We start from the raw sequence: 25,398 nt of genomic DNA on the forward strand, positions 1-25,398 counted from the left end.
TGACAGTTTTCTGTGTCTTTCTGCAGCCACCAGTTCCTAACCGGCTCCTGCCATCCCTCACTTTTTTCCAAATGTTTGCCAACATCTTTCATACATGGTTAAGAGAAAAAAGCTGAGATTTCTGCATTTTCCCACTTACCCATTCTGTACCACTGATTATAGTACTTGACGAAACTGAGTATTTAATTTTGGCACTGCAAACACACCTCATTTCAAACAGAGGTGGTTGTTAAGACGGGGGGAAAAGCCCTCACTTGTGCTCAGAGCTCTATCTAACATCTTTGAGAAGGGATTAGATGTATAAATATTGGCTGCCAAAGGATGATAAAAATACCTCTAAAAAGTGGGAGTGGTAAACAACCATCCTTCATACTCAGCCTGCTCTGTTCAATTTCTCTATTCAGAGAATAATATATAAAGACAGTCTGCCAGAAATTTCTCGGCTCTGAGAAGCAGGCAAAATGTAGTGTGCATGGCACGTTCTGGGATCATCTGCAGTGCATCACAAACACTCGTTTGCTTTGTAAATATATGTTGGTATCTTCCAACTCTCTGTTTCTTGCATAATGATTTTTATCACTTTATAAGCTGAGCAGAATTTTCATCAAATCAGATTTTTTCTGCTTTAAGATGAAGTCTTTTTCCTGTGGGCAAATGGAAATGTTGCCTTGAATTATTTTTGGAACTATTCTGTAATGACATAGATGCTTGCATTCACTTTGGGACATACTTATTTACTTTTAGTAATAAACTAAATTTATGCTCCCAAAAATGATTCCACAAAACACATGCTAATATTTAATAAGGACATGAAGCTATTTTCAGATATGTCTGCACGCATAGTAATACTCTCTAACCTGGAGGAGTTAACACAGCTGCCAAGACAGCTTTCTAAAACAAATACCTGATGACTTGCAACTTATGATTCTGTTCTGGTTCTACAGCTGAGGAAAATTAAAAATTTCTAGAAGGCAAGCAGGTAGATAGATAGGCAAAATAGGTTTGGTATAGGACAAGAGTTGAATATGGGGATTGTGGCTATACTCAGAGATAGCTCTATGAATGGTGAAAGGAGCCACTTAACTTCAGTTGAGTGATCTTGAGTGTGTTTCTTAATCACAATTGTCTGAAATCTTAATTTATAAATAAAAATTAAAAAATCTAATGATTATGCAGAATTTCCTCTGAAATTATAAGCAAGGTATATAAATAAAAATATTTTAATGGTAATACCAACTTAAATAATCAAGAGGCTTTGGTTCAATAAATATTAGTCTCAACAATTGCGAATATTAAGCAGGAAGAATTTCGAGTGCCTGAACCAAATTGACTATAGAGGGAGACCCTGTCTCACCATTTTGAACCATCTTGGCTACAGAAGGAGACTGCGTCTCAATATAAAATAAATGAATAAACAAACAAATGAATAATGATTTTGAAAATATCAGTTATGGTATTAATAGCCTTTTCATAAAGTAAAATCTATGGGATACATAGACACATACCTATTCGTATTGCTCAACAATGTTTTGTGATCATGAGATAAGCAATCTGGAAGACTCATCACTAATTTAGGAGTCCCCTCTGTATACTGTGAATATCATTGATTAATAAAGGAACTGCTGTCTCCTTTCATCGCCTGATGAAGGTTAATATTCCTGAGGATGCCTATGTGTTTGTCTTTGGATTCACCTTATTTAGCTTCTCTAGGAACATGAATTATAGGCTCAATGTCCTTTATTTATGGCTAGAAACCAAATATGAGTGAGTACATCCCATGTTCCTCTTTTTGGGTCTGGCGATGAAAGGAGACAGACAGAGACCCACATGGGAGCACCTGACAGAAATCTCAAGGTCCAAATCAGGAGGAGAAGGAGACGGAGCACGAGCAAGGAACTCAGGACCACGAGGGGTGCACCCACACACTAAGACAATGGGGATGTTCTATTGGGATCTCACCAAGGCCAGCTGGCCTAGGTCTGAAAAAGCATGGGATAAATCCGGACTAGCTGAACATAGCGGACAATGAGGAATACTGAGAATTCAAGATCAATTGCAGTGGGTTTTTGATCCTACTGCATGTACTGGCTTTGTGGGAGCCTAGGCAGTTTGAATGCTCACCTTACGAGACCTGGATAGAGGTGGGCAGTCCTTGGGCTTCCCACAGGTCAGGGAACCCTGATTGCTCTTCAAGCAGATGAGGGGGGGGGACTTGATCGGGGGAGGGGGAGGGAAATGGGAAGCGGTTGTGGGGACAAGGCAGAAATCCTTAATAAATAAATAAATTAAAAAAAAAATAAAGGAACTGCTTTGGGCCTACATCAGAGTTATAGGGGAACAGAGCTAGGCTGGGAAAACAAAGCTGAATGCTGGGAGAAAGTAGGCAAAGATAAGGTGAGTCATGTAGCCACAACTTTAGCCAGTAAGCCACAGCTACATGACAAAACACATATAAATTGTAAGGGAAACCCAGCCAATCACCTTGCTTGAAGGGCGGGATCCCCTGAGGATATTATTTACTTATAAATATTGCAGGTGTGCTCCCTGCCTCCCCTTCTGCTTTCCTGTTCTCTGCGGGAACCTCGGTTTCGTAAGTCCTCTCCTTATTAAAGCTGAATATTTTATTATAAATTCTGTATGCCGTTAATTTACGCTGTAACATTTTGGCGCCCAACGTGGGGCTTTTTTGCCTCTGCCCCTGAGCGCTGCTCCGAGGAGCTGTGCCTCAGATTTGGCTTTGAAGTTTAGATTGAGAGAACGCCCAGCACACAATTTTGTGTCGCGGCTCACTGCCTGGGTTCTATCTTCCCCAGCTCTTCCGAGCAAGTCAGCTAAAGGAACTCAGGAAGCGTGACTAGGCTCGTGCCTAGCCCATTAGCCCACCACAGCTTTCACAGCATGCTCCTGGCTTGCTTTTCCCTCCTCCCATCCCATCCTGCTGCAACCACAGGCACCAGCACCCACAGCACACAGCAGTCCACATTGCCATCAAGCAAGCTGTAGCACTTTACTTCAAATGCTCCATACAAAAGCTCTGTCTCCCACAGGAGGCAGACAGAGATCGTGATGGTTGGCACAGCCCAGAAAGCAGGCATTTTAAAACAGCCAGTTTTTTCCTGATGCTGAGTCAGGACAATTTCTTTGTAGCACACAACCCACAACTGGGTTAGATTAATATGTAAGAGTTAGCCAATAAGAAGCTCAAGCTAATGGGCCAAGTAGCAATTGAATTAATACAGTTGCTTTGTGATTATTTCAGGGCTAAGCAGCTGGGAGCTAACAAGCAGCCTATTACAACACATCACAACCTTGTGGACTCACAAGCAAACAAATATGTGTTCTGAAAAAAGGTATGTGTAAACAGAGACTGTACTTACATTTTCTGGCTTCCCAGACCCGAATAACCACACAGAAACTGTTTGATTGCAATACTGTTTGGCTGATAGCTCAGGCATATTTTTCTCTAGCTGTTAAATCTTAAATTAATCCATTTTCAATTATTTTACATTTTACCACGAGGCTTATGGTTTGTACTTCTTGCTTCTTGGTAGCTACATGGCATCTACCTGACTCTGCCTTCTTTCTTCATCTATCTCTGCTTGAATTTCCTACCTTGCTATATTCTGCCCTGCCATAGGCCAAAACAGCTTCTTTATTAGCCAACGGTAATAAATCATATTCATGGCAGATTAGGGGAATCCCAAACCAGAAAAGAAAACCACTTATAATTTCTTTTTAATTACTTCCGTGAGGCATAGGATCTGATTACACCAAGAAATCCTCCCCCACCCCGTTTTGCAAAAGAACATGAACTTTTCAAATAATTAGTTTGTTCTACTCATTATCAATTGTCAAAAATACTTTCTTTCCAACTCCAGCTGACACAATTCTGTTACTGTAAATAGAATAACAGAAGTTCATCTTCTCAGTGTTTGCTAGGAATAATTATCCATTTTTCTTATGTCTAACTAGCCTACAAGCAGAGAATTCAGAACATTAGTTTAAAGATTTGAGGAATTTGGGGCAGTTCATGGCTACTAAGAGACAGAGACTCACCTCTCCTTAGGGCCATTCCTGCTGAGGGGAAGTTGTACATGCCCAAGGGCATAGCCAAACAAAGGCACATATGAGCAATAATAATTGGCTCAGTTACTTTTAAACAAAGTGTACACAAATTTGAGGGAGATAACTTCGGGGATCCTAGGAGATTTGGAGAGGAGAGAGAGGTTGTATATGATAAGACATATTGCATATGTGCATGGTATTGTCACAGACAAAATAAAATAAATAAAAAAGGTTTCTTCACAAACAGGCATATATATTTACCTATCACCTAGATTTGTGTTTTCTTGACATTCTAAATTTAGTAATGCTTACTGTACAGAAAATAACATCTTCCACATTTTATTCTACTGATGTTATGCATTCTAATTTATTAAATGTGACTCTAAAACCCATAATAACTTCTTTCTTTGGTCATGCTCTATTTATACTTTTTTTTGTTCTTTTTGTACTTTGGTTGCTGGTATTAGAAGATGTTACAGTTAACAGGGCACTTTATTCTATACCAGCTAAGTCAGTCATGTCAAGAAATAAAAGAAGCGTCCTGGTCTCCTCTAATCCATGCTGTGCTAGCCAAAGTCTAAAGCTCACTTTCTGCTGTATCTTGTAGATACATTGAGATACTTTGAAGAACGAATAATTTTAACAAACTTGGATTAGAAGGATTTCAAGGCAAAATTTCAAATCTTCAAACTTTTAGCACAAACTCACTGGAAATTACAAGCACCTGGGCTCCGTTGGCTACAACTTTAGGATTTGGTAGGAAGTCAGCTGCTCGGCAGTCATATTCTAAACTGAGCATGTTCAGATCTACTTCCACATAAAATACTCAGTAGGCCAAATGCCTTTGGCATTGTATTGTTCTTCTTCTTTAAAGTGCAGCTCAGACTCCCTGTGCTAACTCACCAAGGTCTGAGCTGCTCAGGAAGTGGAACCATGTGAAACTTATCAATGTGGTTGTGCGTGCCAACCTAAAGACTGTATCCTGATTCATGGAAATAAGTGGGAGGAATTAAAATCTGCTTGTCACATTCCCTCCCAACTGTTTCTCAGTACCCAGCTTGCAACTTTCAAACAATGGCTGAGGAATTATCAGGAATCAATAGGTGTCCAGTCTTTCCTGAGCATGGTGGTTTTATGTGAGGAAGGAGTAGGCACACAAAAATACCGGGTGTTAGTACATAATTTGAACATACGTCTCCAGTAAAAGAAAATGGGTGAATTAAAAGGAGATTGTAATTGAGTTAAAGGTGTCTGTAGAAATGGTGTATTAGGCACGGATGACTAAAAAGATAGGTAGGTAAGGTCCTTGGAACTGCAGAGAATTCGGAATCAAATAGAGAGATTTAAGAGAATATGGAGACACACATTGCAATAAAGAGGATAATTTAGAGAGAATTTATAGGACCTAAAAAACTTAATTGAAATATCTATGTCTATAATGATACAAAGAAATGCTAATATGAATGGATTAAAAACTTGTTTTGCAAACAGCCTCAAGATTAGTTTATACTGTACATTTAATATGTTCTAGGGCAAGACTCCCATTTAAATAGACTTAGCCTTCAAGGGTAAAGAGATAATTCCTTTCTGTTTTTGTTTCTATCTTTTCCAAACAGCTTTCTAAAATGAAATACATAGGCATTTCAAGGAAATAGAAAAAGAATGATGAAAGTTGTGTGAAGAGGAAATATATGTATCAATGTTTAAAAAATAATATTTAAAAAATATTAGAAATTAGCTTATGGCCGGGCGGTGGTGGTGCACGCCTTTAATCCCAGCACTCGGGAGGCAGAGGCAGGCAAATCTCTGTGAGTTCGAGGCCAGCCTGGTCTACAGAGCTAGTTCCAGGACAGGCTCCAAAGCTACAGAGAAACCCTGTCTCGAAAAACCAAAAAAAAAAAAAAAAAAAAAAAAACTTATGTCTAATGGGTCAACAACTCAACATAAGGTCAGATACCACAAATGTGACAGAACAGAAAGTGAGGACTACTACTGAAATCATTGGCATAGGAAAAGAGCTTATGAACAAGACAGAGTGGTGCAGGCATTAAGTCCAAAAATAAAATAAAAAAATATAATGAAATCAAAAAGCTTTTTCCCAGAAAAGGACACTATCATTTGAGCAAAGCAGCCAGATACAGAATAGGAAAAAAATCTTTATAAATTACACATCTGATAGAGGATTAGTATCTAAAATATACAAATAACTAAAAAAAACATGACTATCATAAAACAATGTGGACCATGGCAGAGGTTTGAAGGGGAGGGAAGAGAAAGGGAAGGGAGCAGAGAAAAATATATAGCTCAATAAAATCAATAAAATGTGGGGTATAGACCAAAACAAGAGTTGACAAAAGATAAAACACAAATGTCTAAAATCACTTAAATATTCAACATTCTTAGTCATCAGGGAAATGCAAATTAAAACTGCTTTGAGATTTCATCTTATTCCAAACAGAATGGCCATGATCAATAAAATAAGTGACAGCTCATTATGTCTTAGATGCAAGGAAAGAGTGACAATTATTCATTGCTGCTGGGTGTGCCAACTGGTATAGCCACTAAAATTTCATGTGGAGAGTCCTCAGGAAATTGGGATTAGATCTTCCTCAAGCTCCAGCTCTGAGACTCTTGAACATGTAACCAAAGGACTCTATATCCTCCTCTAGAGACCCTTGATCTTCCATGTTCATTGCTGCTGTAGTTAAAATGGCCACAAAACCAGGAACATCCTAGATGTCCATTAACTGTGAGTGGAAAATGAAAATATGGTACACTCACCCAGTGGAATATTATTCAACTATAGCATTCAAAAATCTTAATTCTTAAATATGGAATGTTTGAATATTAAGCCACATGCTTAATATTTCAAATAGTAAATCATTTGAAAAGTTAAAATCTGTAACTGGAAATCATGTGAAAATCATTTAGTAATAGAGGGTAAAGAAAGTAAATTTTTTAGTGCTCTGGAGGTAGAGTAGGCAAATGGATATATATTAAAAAGAAAATGAATTAAAATAGTTATTGTTTTCTTCATGGGGAGATATATGTCCATGCTCCAGGGCATAAATAATAGTAATATGTTCTTGTACACACACATGCTTGAACACACACACGTGTGTGTATACACACACTTGAAGGATTAAGCCCACAGGTAGCAAGAGAATGAATTCTGTTTAACAAAAACGTGATTGAGCTCATAGGCCTAATGTTTCAAATTTCAGCTCAGAAGTATACAGCTGAGCTGCTTTTTGACTCCTTACTCTTACCATATAGAAATTTTTCATCTCAAGTTGTTGAAATCTGGGAGTAAATTTTATTCCATATGCCAGTGGTGGTAACACACACACACTTGAGAAATAGAGGTAGGCGGATCTCTGTGAGTTTGTGGCCAACCTGGCCTACAGAGCCAGTTCCAGGACAGCCAAGGCTACAGAGAAAAACCCTGTCTTAAAAATTTTCTGGCTTTGTAGGAGCCTAGCCAGTGTGGATGTTCACCTTCCTAGATATGGACGGAGGGGGGAGGACCTTGGACTTTCCACAGGGCAGGGAACCCTGACTGCTCTTTGGAATGGAGAGGGAGGGGGAGAGGAGTAGGGGGAGGGGGAGAAGGGTGGGAGGAGGGGGAGGGAAATGGGAGGCTGGGAGGAGGTGGAAACTTGTTTTTTTCCTTTTCTCAATAAAAAATAATGTGTTTTCCTGACCAAAAAAAAAAAAAAAAAATTAAACCAAACCAGACCAAATCAGACCAAAACAAATAAAAACTTAGTTTGTAACAATGAATAAAGGCCAGCTGGCCTGGGTCTGAAAAAGCATGGGATAAAACTGGACTTGCTGAACACAGTGAACAATGAGGACTACTGAGAACTCAAGAACAATGGCAATGGGTTTTTGATCCTACTGCACGTACTGGCTTTGGGGGAGCCTAGGCAGTTTGGATGCTCACCTTACTAGACCTGGATGGAGGTGGGTGGTCCTTGGACTTCCCACAGGTCAGGGAACCCTGATTGCTCTTTGGGCTGATGAGGGAGGGGGTCTTGATCGGGGGAGGGGGAGGGAAATGGGAGGCGGTGGCGGGGAAGAGGCAGAAATCCTTAATAAATAAATAAATTAAAAAATTACCATAACTTGCATCTCTGTCTGTCTGTCTGTCTGTCTGTCTGTCTTCTTTTCACTCACTTCCTTCACTCTATGCATTTTATTCTCAATTCTCATTCCAGTTGTCTGGAAAACCATGACTGCCATTTTAGCATCTAATGACCACATTGCTATCTAATGTCTTTTTGCTGGAGTGGTAGCTGATAACTGATGCTATTAATGTGATACACAGCCAGCAGAGTTTCATTCTAATCAGTCACATAGCCTCTGGAAAATGCTTCATTATCACCATGATTTTCATGTTTTTAGTTAGGAATTTAGAACTCAATTTGAATAGCTGTTAACAGTTCCTTACTTTCCACACTGGCCAGATGGTCATGCACATTTAACTTATGGATCTGGTTTTGTAAGGCATATTGAGTGAAGTCAAACTATTACCAAAAGAGAATACCACCCCATCTCATATAAATTACACTCTTTGTAAGGGACATCTGTTAATCATGTCCCTGGATCAGCATCAAGTCCACCTTAGATTTTCTCAAATATTTCATATAGATGGTTAATGAATATGAGGGTCATTTAAAAAGAACATCAATGCAGAGGAAGCACTCCTGCATGGTAGTGTCTTGTTACTTTTTTGCCCTCTTTCTTCCTCCATGTGGTCCTACATTTATCTCTTGTCCTGACTTTCCAGACGTATATGAATTGTTTTGTTTTTTATTACTTATTTTTTAAAAATTACTTTGTTTTAAAAGCCCTATATCATATTTAAAAATCAAATTACAAAATTGGTAGTGTTGCTGAACATTTGAGATGAACAAGAATTTAAAAGTTAACTACAATAATTTTCTGTCACATGAATTAATTCAGTAATTAGATGTATTGATACATATGGCATAGAAGAAACTGGAAAAGTAACTTTATTATGACCCTAACATCCTGATCGATAAAAATTTCTCGGCCATGACACTCTCCCATTTTTTCTAGTATTAATTAGAATAGCTATTTATATGTAGTCTCAATAACTGTTTAATTGGATGAATAAATTAACAAGCAATAAAGTGAACTATTTAATGCAAATAGCATTAACACTATTTATTTTTAAGTTAGGCATCTCACTATTTAATAGAATACCAGGAAGACTAAAGTATATACAAATGAGAGCTTGAGATGCCCATAAAAAGGCAAGGACATTTTGTTCATTCGTACTAAAAGCTTATCAGACACAAACACACTCATATTTCTGCAACCTAGCCACCCTGACTTCACGTGAATTCAGAGAAGGGAAAATATGGCAGCAAACCAGGAACTAAGGAATTGAAGAAATATTTAAAGCTCAAAGGGTTTGGAAACTCAATCATGTATACAGATCTATGAGATGACTTTGCTCTTGAGCCAATTTCACATTCTGTAGGGACGAGTAACAAGTGATTAGTGGTGTCACAGAAGTTGGCCCATGAGTAGAAATATGAGATAAGATTTAGATCACACTTGAAATAGAAGTTAGTATTATAGACCATATATGACCAATTTAAGGAGCAGATTCTAATCTGAGAAAAAATAGAGAAATGGCATAGAAGATCACACGAGGAAGAATCATGATACTAATGAAAGTAAAGGCAAAGCAATGGCAAATAGACATGTTCTTAATAGTCAATAAACATGGAAGATAATGCCTTTCTCATCTACTTTCCTTGTACCTTTTATACATTAACATCACTCCAAAGTGTGCTTGATCAACACAACTGCCTTGATCTATCTTACATGGCTCTCATGCCTGCATACTTTTTAAATATGAATAAACATTGCTGTACATTCTAAATTAACTTCAACTGTGCTTCCAAATATATCATAAGAGGATTGAATAATAATTGCAATATTGATGAGAGGGAATTGATTTTCATTATGCAAGTTTCCTGAAGTATGCATCTGTATATGTGTTTGAGAAAAGGCACCAGAGTAGACATATGGAGGTCATAGGACAATTGCAGAGATCTGCCATCTTTTTGCACCACATGGGTACTGTGGATTTAACTTAATTTGGCAGTCATCACCCTAATCCAGTGAGCCATCTTGCTGGCTCAGCCCTAACTTTTTATTAGACCTTTGATATCTGGCCTTAACATCTTTTCATACTTTAATTCATACTATAGACTATGAGTATGATACACAGTGCTTCCATTATTCTTATTTTTCTCATTTAATGTACAATCATCCTTTCAATTAGCTACTGAAAAACAGAATATCATTGCGAACAAAGTAATTCTGCCATTAGAACAGTGATATAAATTCTTAAAAGTCTGAAAGCTATGTACAGCTTTGTGTGACATGAGTTAATTTTATCCATTTCATAAATAAAATTATTTTTCAACCTAAACAGGTGTTTCAGAATTCAAGAAACTGTAGTTTTAGAGTAGGAACAGTCAGGGATCTAATTTTATCACTGACAGCAGAAATGTTTGTATAATAAAATTATTAAATGTCTAACAGCCTTATAAAAAGAAAAGATGCATTTCAATTTTACCCGTTGGAGAAACGAGTAAACTCTTCAACCCTTGTTAGTAAAACTTTTATTTCTGACAAATAAGTGCATTGTCTCAGCCAGATGCTGCTTTTCACTTGTGACTGTGACTTGTATGACAATTGCACAAGCTACAGATATGGCTACCAATAAGAACGTTATGTTCTCCTGAATAACTTGGAGTCTCTGAAGATGAGAGCAGTACTTTCCTCAGTCCCACTTACATTTAAATATGAGGCAGTTTAGCCTTGTATGAAAAGTTTAAATCTATTTCTGTAATACTGACTACATGTGATAAGCTATACATTTTGTTTAATTAACAGGTTTAACAAAATGACATCTCTACTTATTACAGTTGGACACTAAGAGACCATACAGCATATGTCCAGGTTGTGTTGGAGCTCTGCCTAGTCATAATCTTGTTTCCCACGTAGTAGATAACAGGTCACATAATGGGGAACCAGTCTGTTGTAACTGACAGTCAACATCATTTGTCAGACAGGGGAGCAAAGTTTCAAAGGACCCTCTAGCTCAACTGATGGCAATAGTGAGTCAAGAGTCTGGGAGCAGACTCATTTCTGTTGACCCTGTCTGTGCTAATGGTCTTGCAATTTTTATCAAGCTCATTTTTCTTCAATGGTGTGCTTATTAATATGATGATTAAAAAAATACCTGACCTGTAGAATGGTTGGAAATATAGATGCATATAGATAAATATGCTAAAATATTAGCAAAAATAAAACAGATACTAATAATATGCCAAGGAATACTATTATTACTCTGTTGTTGATGTAATTTTCATAGAAAAAGAAAGAAAACAGAAGTCATAGCAGTTTTTGCATAAAACCATGCTGATATGGAATTATGACTGAGGAGTAGTCATATTTATATGTTCCTAAGTCCAAGTTTTTAATTTGGCATTTGTCCTGTATTTCAAAGTTGCAGCCAATTTGCCAATTATTGTTATTAATATGCATTTACAATTGTTACTAATAATGATTGTATATAATAAAATAGTATAAATATTATGCATTATTGCATAATATTATGCAATATTTTTTAAATCTACATAACAAAATTAAACATTTGAATAATAGTTTGTACAGTAAACTAGATACTAACTGTGTGACTGTGGTGGTTTGAATAGACATGGCCCTTATAGATTTGAATGCTTGGACCATAGATAATGGCACTATTAGGAGGTGTGGTCTTGTTGGAATAGGTGTGGCCTCATTAGAGGAACTGTGTCACTGTGGGGTCTGGCTTTGAGGTCTTACATATGCTCAAGCTATACACCATGTGACAACTCACTTCCTGTTGCCTGAAGATTTAGATGTAGAACTCTCAGCTCTTTTCCAGCACAATGTCTGTATGCACAGTGCCATGTCTTGCCATATTGACAACAAACTGAACCTCTGAATCAGTATGCCAGTCCCAACTAAATGCCTTCCTTTATAAGAGTTGTCAATGAGAAAATGTCTCTTTACAGCAATACAAACCCTAGCTAAGACAGTGACATTATCTTTTATTTTGAGGTCACACTTTCTGTTTACCAGCCTCTGTATTGTTCTCACTGGTTTTAATGTCCTTGCCTCTGGAATAACTTTTGACAGCTGACTTCAAACAAGGCTCTTCACCAGCATTTTCTGCTCTCTGATGACCAGTTTCATCAATATGAGAAAGTACTGAACTCCCCAGCTTCCACAGCCTCTCTTGATATATTATTTATAAACCTTATGTAAGGGTTTTAAAGTTTTATCAACCCCAAACTCTGGCCCTTAACTTGTGGGGAAGATGAGTGTTACCTATATTTCTGTACTTTTTGTGTCTCAATCTATTCCCATTGGTTGCATAAATTCATTAGTAAGAACTCATTTAATCTTAAATTATTTGCCTTTCCTTTTACTCATTTGTTGACATTTCCTAGAGAAAATATCAATTTGAGATATTAGAGGAGAATCATAGTTTTCTCTAAAGTCTGAGTTGAGAGATAATGAATACTGACCTCACATCTCAGCTCCATCACTTTTAACATTAACATATAGCCTTGTACAGTCCAGTATACACTATATACTCTGTACAAAACTGAATATTTATATAAATATGAATCATAACATTCAATACTGCAAAGAAAGTAGGGTAACTATATGAGTTTACAGCTATTGCTATAGGTATAGTTTTCTATTGTATCTTTTACTTTCATTTTACTCTGGTGGCATTTTATACTTCCCGTTAACTGTCCTTAAGGAAGCTTTTGTAACCACATTTCTATGAGCTATTTCGCTTCCTTACATTTTAGTGTCTTTGTTCAATACAATTGAAGCCAGTGGGGAACCTCTCTAATGGTACAAGCTTTCTTGTATGGAGAAAAAGCAGTACACTTTATGTCCTTGGTGTTTCAAGTTATACAAAAAGATGTATGAATGCTGTCAGATGCAAAAAAAAAATAGCTAGATGGTTGTAATTGCAGAATATTCCAAGTCTCTTTTGATATGGAAAAATCTCTTTGAAAACAAACTATAGATATAAGTTTAACACTAAACTTGTTGCCTATTCCAAGAAGCCAGTAATGAAGGGACAATGGTGGGGTCTATGAGATGGTTCAATGTATAATGGAGGTTGGCACATGGCTTGATGACCTGAGTTTGATCCCTGGAGCCTGCATGGTAGAATGTGAGAAAACAGTCTGCTACAAAATTATCACACACTGAATGTAATAATTGTAAATACAAAGAAAGGGCAGAGTTAATTTGCAGAGCAGATTTTTAAAGACTTTTTACATATCCTGCAATGTCCACATAAGTAAATACAAGGAAGTGTAATGACTAACCTACAAATGCCATAATCATTGCATTTTGAGGATGTAGTAATAATTAAATGAGGTCAATTTATAATAATTAAATGGGGAAAACTTTTGTAGTTATGTCTTTGTTTTGAATTCATATCAATTACATGCTTTTATCAAGCTATCATGGTGATAAATTTTATTTATTGAGTACTGAATTTATCCACATTCATATTATAGTTTTCCAGTTATCCATAATAATATATTTGTTGTTGGTGAAAAAAATACATCAGAAGTCACTGTTATGTCAGTAGGATCAAGCAATGTAGCTAAAGTGTTTTGGACTTTACCTGATTAAGGACTGAAATAAACGAGGTTACATCAGTTATTTTCTAAGTTTGTTATAAGACTATGACAAAAAAATTAAATCCAAATATTACAGCATTTTATCTATGGGTTAACTAGCTAACAACCTTTATAGGAATTCCCTAACCATGGCATTTAATTTCTTATTGTAGAAAAACATGGATAATAATATGCTTGTTTAAAATGTCAAATTAATTCCTTTGTTTGGATAAAGTATAGAAAAGGAAAAGGGGAACATATTTCCCAATCAATTTGGAATCATGGATGGCCTGATAATAAAAGTTGGCTTATTAATGACCAAGAACTCTCATTCTGGAGTCACAGAAGTCCTTAAGTTTCCTAATTGTCTTAAAGCAATTTGTGCCCTCCATCCCTGCCTGTTCGTAACACCATTTCTTTCAGCTGAACCCACATAAGTCTAGATCATAACATGCAAATCCAGGACTAAGCACGCACGTGTTACCTAATTTGTCTTCTAGGTTGTGATCCTGTCTACTGGTCCAAACTGTTCAAGCCTATGTTGTCCATAAATCAAGAATTTGCTGAACACTTTTCTAGATAATCTTGTCATAATGTTTCAAGATTAACAGACCTCAGACTTTTGTCCCATCAAATATCAAATGGGGCATGTCGCTTACTGTGGAGACACAGTCCTGTAACTTCTAGGAATCGATACCTAGACTCTAAACATTGTGGAGTACCTGACCTAGGGATGGCCCAGGCAGTAGTGCTAAGGAGGTGGACATAGGCAGAGCGGACATCAGCCATCATGGGTATGCTAGTCCATGCTAACCATGCAGTCCTCACATTTAGACAAAGAAAATAAATAACTGGTCGTCTAAACAGATGTAGTTTTGAGAGTATCCTATGCTTGCTAACGTTTGGTTTTGTGACACAAACCTTAAAAAGATCCAGGGACTAAGGAGATGGCTCATTTGGCAAAGCTGCCTTGCATGTATAAGGACTTGAGTTTATAACCTCAGAGCACGAATCAAAAGCCAGGCATTGTAGCATTGTATATAAGCAGTATAAAGAGCCCAGAATTTTAGAGAGAGATCAAGGTGTTACATCTGATGGATTTAAGAAAGGAAAGGAGTGAAATTATGTAACAAATCCATTGGAACAAGAGAAATATTCGTAGTTTTTAAATATCCAAAATATGCTGAAACAAATTTATGGAGAATAATCGAAAGAAATACTCAAAACTAAATGGACAACATTAAAAAACAAATGAAGGAATATGAATTTAAAAACATAGCACTCTAGGTTCATCATTGTAAGTGTAAAGGAAGTCTGGAAATAACTGGGATTATGGTGAGGCTTAAGTCACCCTCATATACAGGAAAATGAAGTATAAGCCTTCATATAAATAAGAGCTGTAGAGATCAGTCAAAATATTTTCTTTGCTCTTAGTAAAACGCGGATTTGGACTGTCAATCCTTATTTTCACATAAAATGTAGACAGGCATACGAAGTGTGATGTGTTAGGTTGTTTACTATACACTCAAGAAATGTGAAATCTTAGGAGACAACTCCTTGGTTTATAAAATATTTATACAAAGGCTGGTGATCAAGCTCTGGATACATACATCTGTCCAGGTCAGTGTCCCTCGTGAACTCTGTTTTCTCACCTGTGAGATGTTTGCATTATGAAAGTTCCAAGTGCTTCACTGAGGTAAATTTGGGACAATGATTTAAGAATGTAGTCTATAGAGATTATTAGCAACAGTTCCCAGGAGAGCAGGCACTGAGTATCTTGGTATTTAGCATTTTGATTAGAAATGTTGAGGAATGTTTTCATGGAAAATTTAGTTGTGACTCATGAACACAGATGCATGAAAACCCCTGGGAGACCTGTGGGAAAGAGTATGAATGAGTGGGGTGGAGAAAAGTGAGATGGGAGGCATCTTAAACTCTTCTATGCTATCCCCCACCCCAGTTGGTCATATTAATTGTTTTCATAAGATGGCTTTGCAGTTTTGATTACAACTCTACCAGCCAGTACCTTTTACATGTGTGGATTTAATTTTATGTCTGTTCAAATGTGTCATTGTAGATCCATTTTCAGTTTTTAAAGAAACTTTTCACCTATGGTGGCTAGATGGCTGGCTACCTGGAGTCCAAAAGATGCCTCCTAGATTACAATTATCTCATTGCATTCTAAATAAGCAAAGTGAATTTCCTGAATATAGTCATGTACAAATTACTACTTGATATGCCATTTAAGCGATCAGTTAAGGATGCTCCATCTGACCAGGATGGGTTTAGTATGAGTATTCTTTCCCTATCCCCCAACCTTACTGTACATTCCCTAAGATAATACAATTTATCTATCATTCAAGTATTTCACAAATGCTGTAAAATTCAGAGATACTGTTCTTATAACTAGAGACACAACAAAATATTAGAAGAAGACAAGGGCTGCTTCCTCAACAACTTATATTCCAAAGGCTTTTATTTCTCAAGAAGGTGTAAAAATATTCAGTTTTTGTTCCCAAGACCAGGACCACAATGAACTAACACATAATTTCCTCTACAAAATACCTTATGTCACTTTAAGCCCTGCTGAAGATTTATGAAGACATCATATTGAAGCATTACTCACTCATTTTTCCTATATATTCATCCCATAACATATATAGAACACAAATATCTTACAGATTGTGGTGTATGGCTCCCATGGTCTCATGTGTTTGAATACTTGGCCCATAGGGAATGGCAATATTAGAAAGTGTGGCCTTTCTATAGTAGGTATGGCATTGCTGGAGTAGGTGTTGCCTTGTTGGAGTAGGTGTGGCCTTGTTGGTGTAGGTATGGCCTTGATGGAGAAAGTGTGTCACTATGGAGACAGATTTTGAGGTCTCACATACACTCAAGCCATTCCCAGTACACTGACTCCTGCTGCCTGCAGAACATGATGTAGGACGCTCAGCTTCTTATCCAACACCATGTCTGCCTGTCTGCATGCTGCCATGTTCCACCATGACAATGGACTAAATCTTTGAAACTGTAAACCACCCACAATTAAATGTCTTCTTTTGTAAGAGTTGCCATATTCATGGTATATTTTTTCAGCAATAGAAACACTAAGAATTACATATTTCATATATATTATATAGGTAACATATTTACAGATTTTAAAATAAAATGGAGAGTTTCATAAGTTCATGGCAGAAAAACCTCTACCTAATTTTAAAGCCCAAAAGAGTTGAAAAGTACCTTCTGTGTTCAGTCTACATGTACGAAGTGTTACATTCTCACATTCGGCTTTCACTCTGAATTTTTTTGAACAGCAATGTAACAACACAAGATTTTTTTTTTTAAGAAGTAGAAAACATGACAGAGGGGAAGATGCATCTTGTCTATTGTGACTAGCAATTACCGTGTGTTGCCGACACACACCGACATGCTCTGGAAAACAACGTGACTCCAGTTTTCCACTTGTTTGGGTCATCTTTTCTATGTTACACCTGTCTCAAAAACCCGGTATTATTTCAAGGTTCTTCCCTCACTTCTTCTGTGCTTAAAACTAACTGACAGAAAAATACTTTGTTTCATTTGAAAAAATTATAATAATGAAGTCGTTTAATAGATGACTCGAGCCATTTTTCAAAAAAGTCAATGAAAATATAAAATGTGCAATTTGAGGAAAAAAAATCACAAGAATAGTTAATATCTTTAAACAGTTTTATTAAAATGAAGATAAAAGTATAACATCTTTTAATCATTCTATTTTGTCCTTATTCTAAGAAAATTATCATATTTTAAATAGAAGTTTGTTTATGGATTATCAACAGACTTTTTAAATCTTTGCTCAGGCTCTTTGAGATTGAAATCATATTCCTTTCTGAGTAGAGGTTTAGATTTTTACATTTAGTCCAAACCTCACAACAACTGGCTGTGGATAGTATAATTTAAATAGAGATTGTTTAAATTGGGAAAAATAAGATGAGTAGTAGTTGTGGATAGCATATCCTAATGGCATGTGTTCAAGACTTTGGATGCTAACTTCTTCAGTTTATATTCTGCATGAGATGTCTTTCAGCACCCTTCTTTAAAAAGCCACTTTTAGAAATCTGTGATTTTCTTTAGCGTAGCCAACTTTGTGTTATCCCTGGTTTAAACATTCATGGAGAGATAGTAGAACACCATAATTAGATGAGCCATTCTTTAAAGGGAATTATAATCTTTATTTTTATTTCATGTTTATGGGTGCTATGCCTGCATGTTTGTCTGTGTAGCATGTGTGTACTGTGCTGGTAGATGCCAGAGAGGGCATTGGATCCCTTGTGACTGGAGTAACAGATTGTGTGAACCACCAAGTTAGTGATAGGATCAAATCCAGATACTCTGGAAGAGCAGCATTGATTCACTCTTAAACATTGACCCATATTTCCAGTTCCAAAGGGGGTATTCTTAAAGACAGATTATCCATGCTTTGGAATTGTTTCCCTAATGATGTCATTAACAAAACAAAACACATAAACAAATCCACAATCGACAGTATTTCCTAGAATTTAGAGGACATTAAAAATTCCTAATTGTTTTAAGGAATAATTAACAAACAAACAAAAAAGAATACTCTGACCTAGAAAGACATGTATCATGTAATTTCTATCATTGGTGAATGTTAGCTTTGAAATTTTACTTTGTTTTTCAATTTGTTATCTTCTGGATACCCGAAAGAGTCAGGAAATTACTAAGGAATCATGGGAAGAAACTTTCAAGATAGGGGAAAATACTGATAGAATATACAGAAATAGGTAGAAAATACAGACAGAAAATGATGATATAAAGAATTCAAAGGGATTCTTTTCAGGAAGAGACAAATGAGGGTGTGGGATAGAAACTAAAAAAGAAGAGAAAGACTTAGAGGGTTAAATACCACTAAACATTTTTTAAAAAGTAACATGGGATTTCAGCATTGTAGAAGCTTCCTCAAATACATCTACACATAAACATTAGGAGTTAAAATGGAGTTTTCCTGTAATGGAGTAACAATGCCTTTAGAAGACATGAAAGATTACTAAGTAAAAGTCCAGTGTCAGGAATGGGTTATCTCAGCGTGAAGTCATAAAGATACCCAGACATTCTAATTCCCTCCAGGACTTGATAGCAAAGTTGTACTACTGAAGACACTATGAGGACTTGAGTCATAATACAGTAGAAATCAAGTTGGAACTGATGTGGAAACTTCTTCTGTACTGGGACTTTCATATTGCTATACATGTTATACTAGAGGAGTAAAGCATTGATCATACTGAACAGTTAACCCGGTCAGCTGCAATAATTACTGCCCTGGCAAGACGTCAACTGGTGCAATTGTGGTACAAACATCATGGAAGCAAACAGCTACTTTATACTAAAAATGCCACAAAATAAACTCTTATCTGGCACCATAATTGGACCAAGAACTTGTAGCTAGATAGGTCATCGGACTTAGGAGGGAGTCTACTACTAGAATTCTGACAAATATACATACCATTTAGCAATCTCCTAATGACTTATCATTATACCCACAGATTGATGCCCCTTTAAACCTCCTCATATAAGGTTCTGTTTGCTCTAGGCGATGATCAACCCAGAAACCCACAGCTGGCCAAGACAGAGAGAGTGAGCGACTATATAATGTTCAGCCCTAAAATGTATGTGAGATATTTCCTGTTCCCAAGGCTCAGGTAACATTATGGAAGAGCGGGAAGAAAGACTGAAAGAGCCAGACACGGTGGATGATTACGAGGAAGCAACTCCCTCTGTAAACAGTAGGGAAGTTGCGTGCCCTTCTGATCTCACAGCAGTTTTGACATCATGCAGATGACACGTGGAAAACCAAAGCCAGACCAAATCTCAGCTTGGCCGTGGGAGGATGCCATGAAGCTGCATCCTTAGCTGAGGCACTACAGGCAATCCTGAGCTGCCAGAAGAAGACGGATCACTTTTTTCTAAGGATGTCACCTCGGATATATCAACTATGCTCCCACAGAAGGCCTTGCATTTAAAAATGTTTTAGCAACAAAATTAACCTTGATAGGAACAAAAAGAATTGCTAATTGTAAGGGAAAGGAATGGGAAGTCAGTCGGCGAGGCATTTGGAGACAGAAGGTGAATACATTCAAAATGTGCTATATCAAATTCTCAAATAGCTAATACAGATAGTCTTCTAAAAATTAAGAACACATGAGACAATGATGTGGGCCATATATTCAAACATCAAGGTTAATTAAAGTGAAATTGTAGTAATAAAGGACTTCGAATTACATTCATTTCTGTCTGTTCAGCTGTGGCAGGATTATTATGTTCATTTTGAGATTCCAGAGTAGTGACCAAACTATTTCTTTTTATCAGCTACATAGCAAAACAAATCTTTTAGTATTTTAGAATGCTATGAAGAAGGCATTGCAGTGAAAGCCCAAGTTTAGTCACAGTGCGTCTGAGAATATAAAAAGAGCAGTCACAGCTTGGGCTTTGAACAATATTGACCAAATTGAAGACCAGAATTTAAGTTGTGGTTCCTTAAAGTAGCAGCTAGGACGGTTTTACTTTTTAACACTTTCTAATAGAATAGTATCCTCCCAACCTATAAAACAAAAATAAAAAAAAATCAAAACCAAACCAAAACAATAACAACAAATTTAACGTTGAAATCCTGTCTCAGAAAATTGTCTTTCCTTTGTTAGTTCCTAAGGCTGCCAAGGACAGAACAAAGGTGACATGATGGACCGCTCTCTGAAAGAAACTTGAAAGCTTGTCTGAGCTTTTATCTGTGAGGAAAAGAGACTCTTCTCTACATAGTTCTTTTAACATGGATTTATTCCTAAACTTTAAGAGGTAGGGATGGAAGAAACCATTGGGAATCCAAGATAACTAAGGAAAATTCAAACCATTACAGAGAAAAAATCTGCATAAATGTTAAAACATTTTGGTTTCTTAAAAAACCTCAAATTATGTCGTTATTAATCTAATTGTTCATGTTTTCATTTGAAGTAAATCTTAGTAAATCAATGAAAGAAAAATAATTTGAAAACTAATAAACTCTAACAATTAAATCAAGCTACTTTGTACGTTAAAATTTAAGCAACTTTCTGTGTCAATATTTGTATTTCTGCAGGGATGAAAGAAAAAAAGTCCATTTTCATCCTACAATTCTGTAACATGTTTGTTTAATTTTTTTTTAATTTTAAACTTCTGTCTTATAAAGGAAGATAATTTCCCTTTACACAGGACTTTAAATTTATTCGATCACAAAACACTTGCTGTTTCTTCAGACATTTCTTCCCAAACACTTCTATTTAATGTTTATTCCCAAAGAGATAGAAAGATTACTCAAGGCAAAGCTATTTATTGATTTTCCTTTGATCCATAGGTTGTCATGTAAACTAGGCATCCCATCTCTTTCTCACTCACATATGGGTCTGCTGACTGGCGGAGCTCTCAGATTTCTCTGTGGTTAAGGAGAGTTATTTTTGATACAGTGTGAGATATGTTAAAAGACTGTTTGAAGTGTTAAAGCAGATATCTGGGCCAACAAAAATGAAGATCATGTTCTCAATTTTGATCACTCCCCAAACTGCAGCCTCAGATTCCTGGTGTCAAAGAAATCATTGTGAGACGTGAGGGTAGGTATGAAAAGTGGTTTATAACATATGGGTTATGTCAATAAAGATTAATTTAAATAAAAACTTAAAAAATCTCCTCATGCTTCCAGTATGGCTTTTACAGGATTTGTTGTTTTTTCCTTTCATAATTCATACATATTGACACTTTTTTCCCCCAACTTTCATTATTCCATGATTAGGTCAATCTCTGAGTATTTTCTCTTAATCTTTGCCTGGCCTTGGTTCAAAGAAATGAATTTTGTGCACTCTGGTCATGTGTCATGATGATCAGCCTACTTCTCATAGTTACTTCCTAAATCTGCCTTTAACAGACAGATAAGGGCCACCAGTTTTACAAGGGAAGCTTGCCCAAAGAAAGAGACTGAAGTTACTGGGAATGCGTTAGTCAATCACCAGTTAGTACTGCCAAGCTGGAGTGAATATAACAAGCTTGTCAAAGCATTTGACCAATTCTGGTAAAGTCTTCTATCTCCTTCTTTATTTGGTCCTCTGGTCTCCTTGCTTTTGTGCCCTTCCTTTCTTTTTACCCTGCCCTTTCATTGACTGAAATGCAGCCTATGCAATATCAACTAGAGATGAGATATCTATATCTTAGCTTCTACATTTTTCAGTTTGTAGAAATGTAAACATATGCTTCAGAAAAATACTTTCCAGCAATGTTTATAGACACTTATATTGTTAGTATTCCACAACTGAAAACTGAATAAATGGTCATCAACAGCAGAATGTGTACTTGAGTCTATAACCATACAATGGAACACTACCCATGGCAGGAGGAGAAATTCTCAGACATGTAATTTCAAGTAAAATAAATAAAAAAACCCAAACAAATAAGTAATGTATGACTATGACTTTGTGATAAAAGGAGCAAAGCAAATATATAAGCTTAGATGTAACAGTAGTGTCTCTGTCTATTAGAAGTCAACGTCTCTACTTCTCCCATTATCCTTCCAAACTCTACCAAATTTCCCCTCCACTCTTCTTCAAATTTATGTATGGCCTCTTTTAAAAAATAAATTGTTATTGCATATATTGTATATGCATTATATAGTAAACCCAATGAGCCTACATAATATGAGTTGTATGTCTGTTTTCAAGGCTGATTGTTTGGCATTGGACAACCAATTGATGTGCTTTTTCCTGAGAAGGCCACTTTTCTCATCCATGTAGTTCTTTGTGTAGGATTGAGGAATTGTGATTTTTTTTTCCATATGAAGTTTGTCATATTAATTGGTGTCCATCAGCTCATGCTTGGGTAGTCATGTTGGTGGGACTTTATGGTTGTAGCTTATTACAGCAAAGTCCTTGATTCTTTGCCTTTTACAGTCTTTTTGTCCCTGAGTCTGCAGTCTTTCCTGTAGAGCCTTATGTGTGGGAGTGGTTTATAAATGTATCCAATGGTACTGGGCTCCATGACTTTTCATTTTGATTGGTTGTAGTTTTCTGATGGTCTTTATTTGTTGCAAAGAGTAGTTTATTTGCTGAGGTTGAAGACTATAGTTATATGTAAGCATAAGGACAACTGCTTATAGATTCTTAATAGTAACTCTTAAGATTAATAAACTAGTTGTAGATTCTCCTCCAATAACTGTGATTTCGCTTGTAATGATTTCTTACCTAAATATCTAATACCAGGCATGGTATCCATTTAGTTGAGTGGGTCTTAAGGCCAATTAGAGAACTGTTCATTATTGATAAAGTATATTTGTCAATATATAACACTTAGGGTTATTGTGCCATGCTGGACTTTGATGTGGTTTATAAGCATCAAGGTGGGCAGGATTATTGGTTGCCTCCTCATTTGGAAACATGCAGAGCACTATTTTGTATCATCATAGTTAGTCCACAGAGAGAGAACATTCAGGTCAGTTCTAGCTCAGGGCCCTCTAGGCCCTGTTTGTAAAATGCATGGTGTCTTCAACAATACGGTGCCTTCTACTTTTGGAGGGTTATCAAGAGCTACCACGTTTGCTTGTAATATTATTATCAAAATTGCTTTGTCCGGTTTAAATGAAAAGTAAAATTTTGACCACAGAAATATTAAATCAATTAGATAACTTTTATATATACCTCTTTAACAAAGGCCCAAATCCCTGTATTTTTTCCAAATTGTATGCTTGACATTTATTCCTAGTTCTTTCTAGCTCTATATATGCTCATGTCTGCTCATAGCCTTTTCCTCACTTTAAAAATAAGTATTTAAACTGAAACTTTATGCAACATTTCTTTTGTTCATTAATTCAATTTGTCTATGATATCTTAAAAGTCTTGATAAAATCTTAAAGTTGTGTTTTCAGTGTTTACATAAGAGGTATGAAAAATGCACTTGGCATTTATGATATATTTTTGAGACAGAACATTTATATATGTTTCTCTGGAAATTCATGGTCATAAAGTATTTTATCCTTTTTTTTTTTCAAAAAAGAGAATATAGCTTATAGCCTATGGTTACCTTTATCAAATTTTGTTCTGATTTACATATGGTAGACACACAAGTGGTACTATGCAATATTACTACTGACAGGCTAGTCAATAAATCCCAGATAATTTCTCCTAAAATTTTAGAGGAAAAGTACTACAGAATGGGAAAAGTATAAGTAGAGAATCAATTTTACATAAAATTTATATGACCTCTCCTCTCAAGAAGATGTAATAAAAATAAATGGCAAAAACAAATTTACTAGAAACCAATGTGTAAACCCATTTATCAGTTTGTATTTGTTCTTAGATGGCTAAGTTGAAAGGAGACTTGGGGTGCTTTTGCTGTCCAAAGGAACAGTCATTTGACAAAAGAGGAATTCTTTTTGACTACTATGCAACGGAGATCAGATGAGCCACTGCTAAGAATTTAGTTATAATATATAAGAATAATTTTCTACTTTATACTTGCAACTTTTATACTCACCTTTTTATATAAAAAACTTTTCAGATATAATGTCCATCTATATCTTATTAAGCAGCAACAAAAATGCCAAATTCAGCCGGGCGGTGGTGGCGCATGCCTTTAATCCCAGCACTTGGGAGGCAGAGGCAGGCGGATCTCTGTGAGTTCGAGGCCAGCCTGGTCTACAAGAGCTAGTTCCAGGACAGGAACCAAGAGCTACGGAGAAACCCTGCCTCGAAAAATCAAAAAAAAAGTGCCAAATTCATTAAATATTTAGAGTGGCTCTTCTCAGATCACAGATTTATTTCTAATGTTAGAGTTTAGGTGGAGATGAGAGGGTAGAAATACAGCTGGTGGTCACTATGGGATACTAAAGAAAGGAAGGACAATAATTTGATCTAGAAAAAACTTCATTGACAAGTTAAATTGGGCCAGATATTTTAAGACAGCTAGGACTCCAACAGACTGAAGTGGATTAGAGAGTCTTTCATACACAGAAGACTCATATAAAGACAATTATGCAGTGCTCTGTATAACCGTTTCTTTAACATCTTAATCTCTGAGCCACCCTTCACCTAGCTTTTAACGTCATCTCAAGGAGACAGACATCAGCACATTACCTTCCCTAACACTGCTGTTTCTGTGTACCCCAAAAATTTTATGTAGTAAGACATAAAGAGGGTTGCCATCTGATCAGAAGCTTAAATTTCATTTGACATTGTTTATTCTTCCACCAATAGTGCCACTAATCTTATCCATCCTATCTTCCTTGCCCCTCATCAAAGACAAAGTAATATGCTCTGATCAGTATTATTTTCTATGTTTTATGTACTTATATTCAATTTTCAAAGCAAGTTAGGAGAGAAAATGTTTGGAATATTTCATCTTAATGAATGATGTAGTAAACTTAGATAGACTTCCTCTTCAAAAAACAACACAGAATGTGCTATCAAATAATTTTTCTTGATCTTCCATGCCACAGCCACATTTCTCAGCTTTAATGGCAACTACAATTGTCTGTACATTTGTTTCTACACCAAACAGTTTTGTCACTGTTCCAAAT

General features: G+C 36.3%; 1 protein-coding gene across 4 annotated transcripts in view; it reads right to left on the minus strand.

Moving 5' to 3' along the window:
* Robo1 (roundabout guidance receptor 1) overlaps positions 1 to 25,398 on the minus strand; it is a 1,017,834-nt gene that overhangs the window by 727,364 nt on the left and 265,072 nt on the right. The window lies entirely within an intron of this gene.

Source organism: Microtus oregoni, unplaced genomic scaffold, assembly GCF_018167655.1.
Source record: "Microtus oregoni isolate MIOR12 unplaced genomic scaffold, Mior012 000030F_ref0000283, whole genome shotgun sequence".
In the NCBI taxonomy this organism is placed as follows: domain Eukaryota; kingdom Metazoa; phylum Chordata; class Mammalia; order Rodentia; family Cricetidae; genus Microtus; species Microtus oregoni.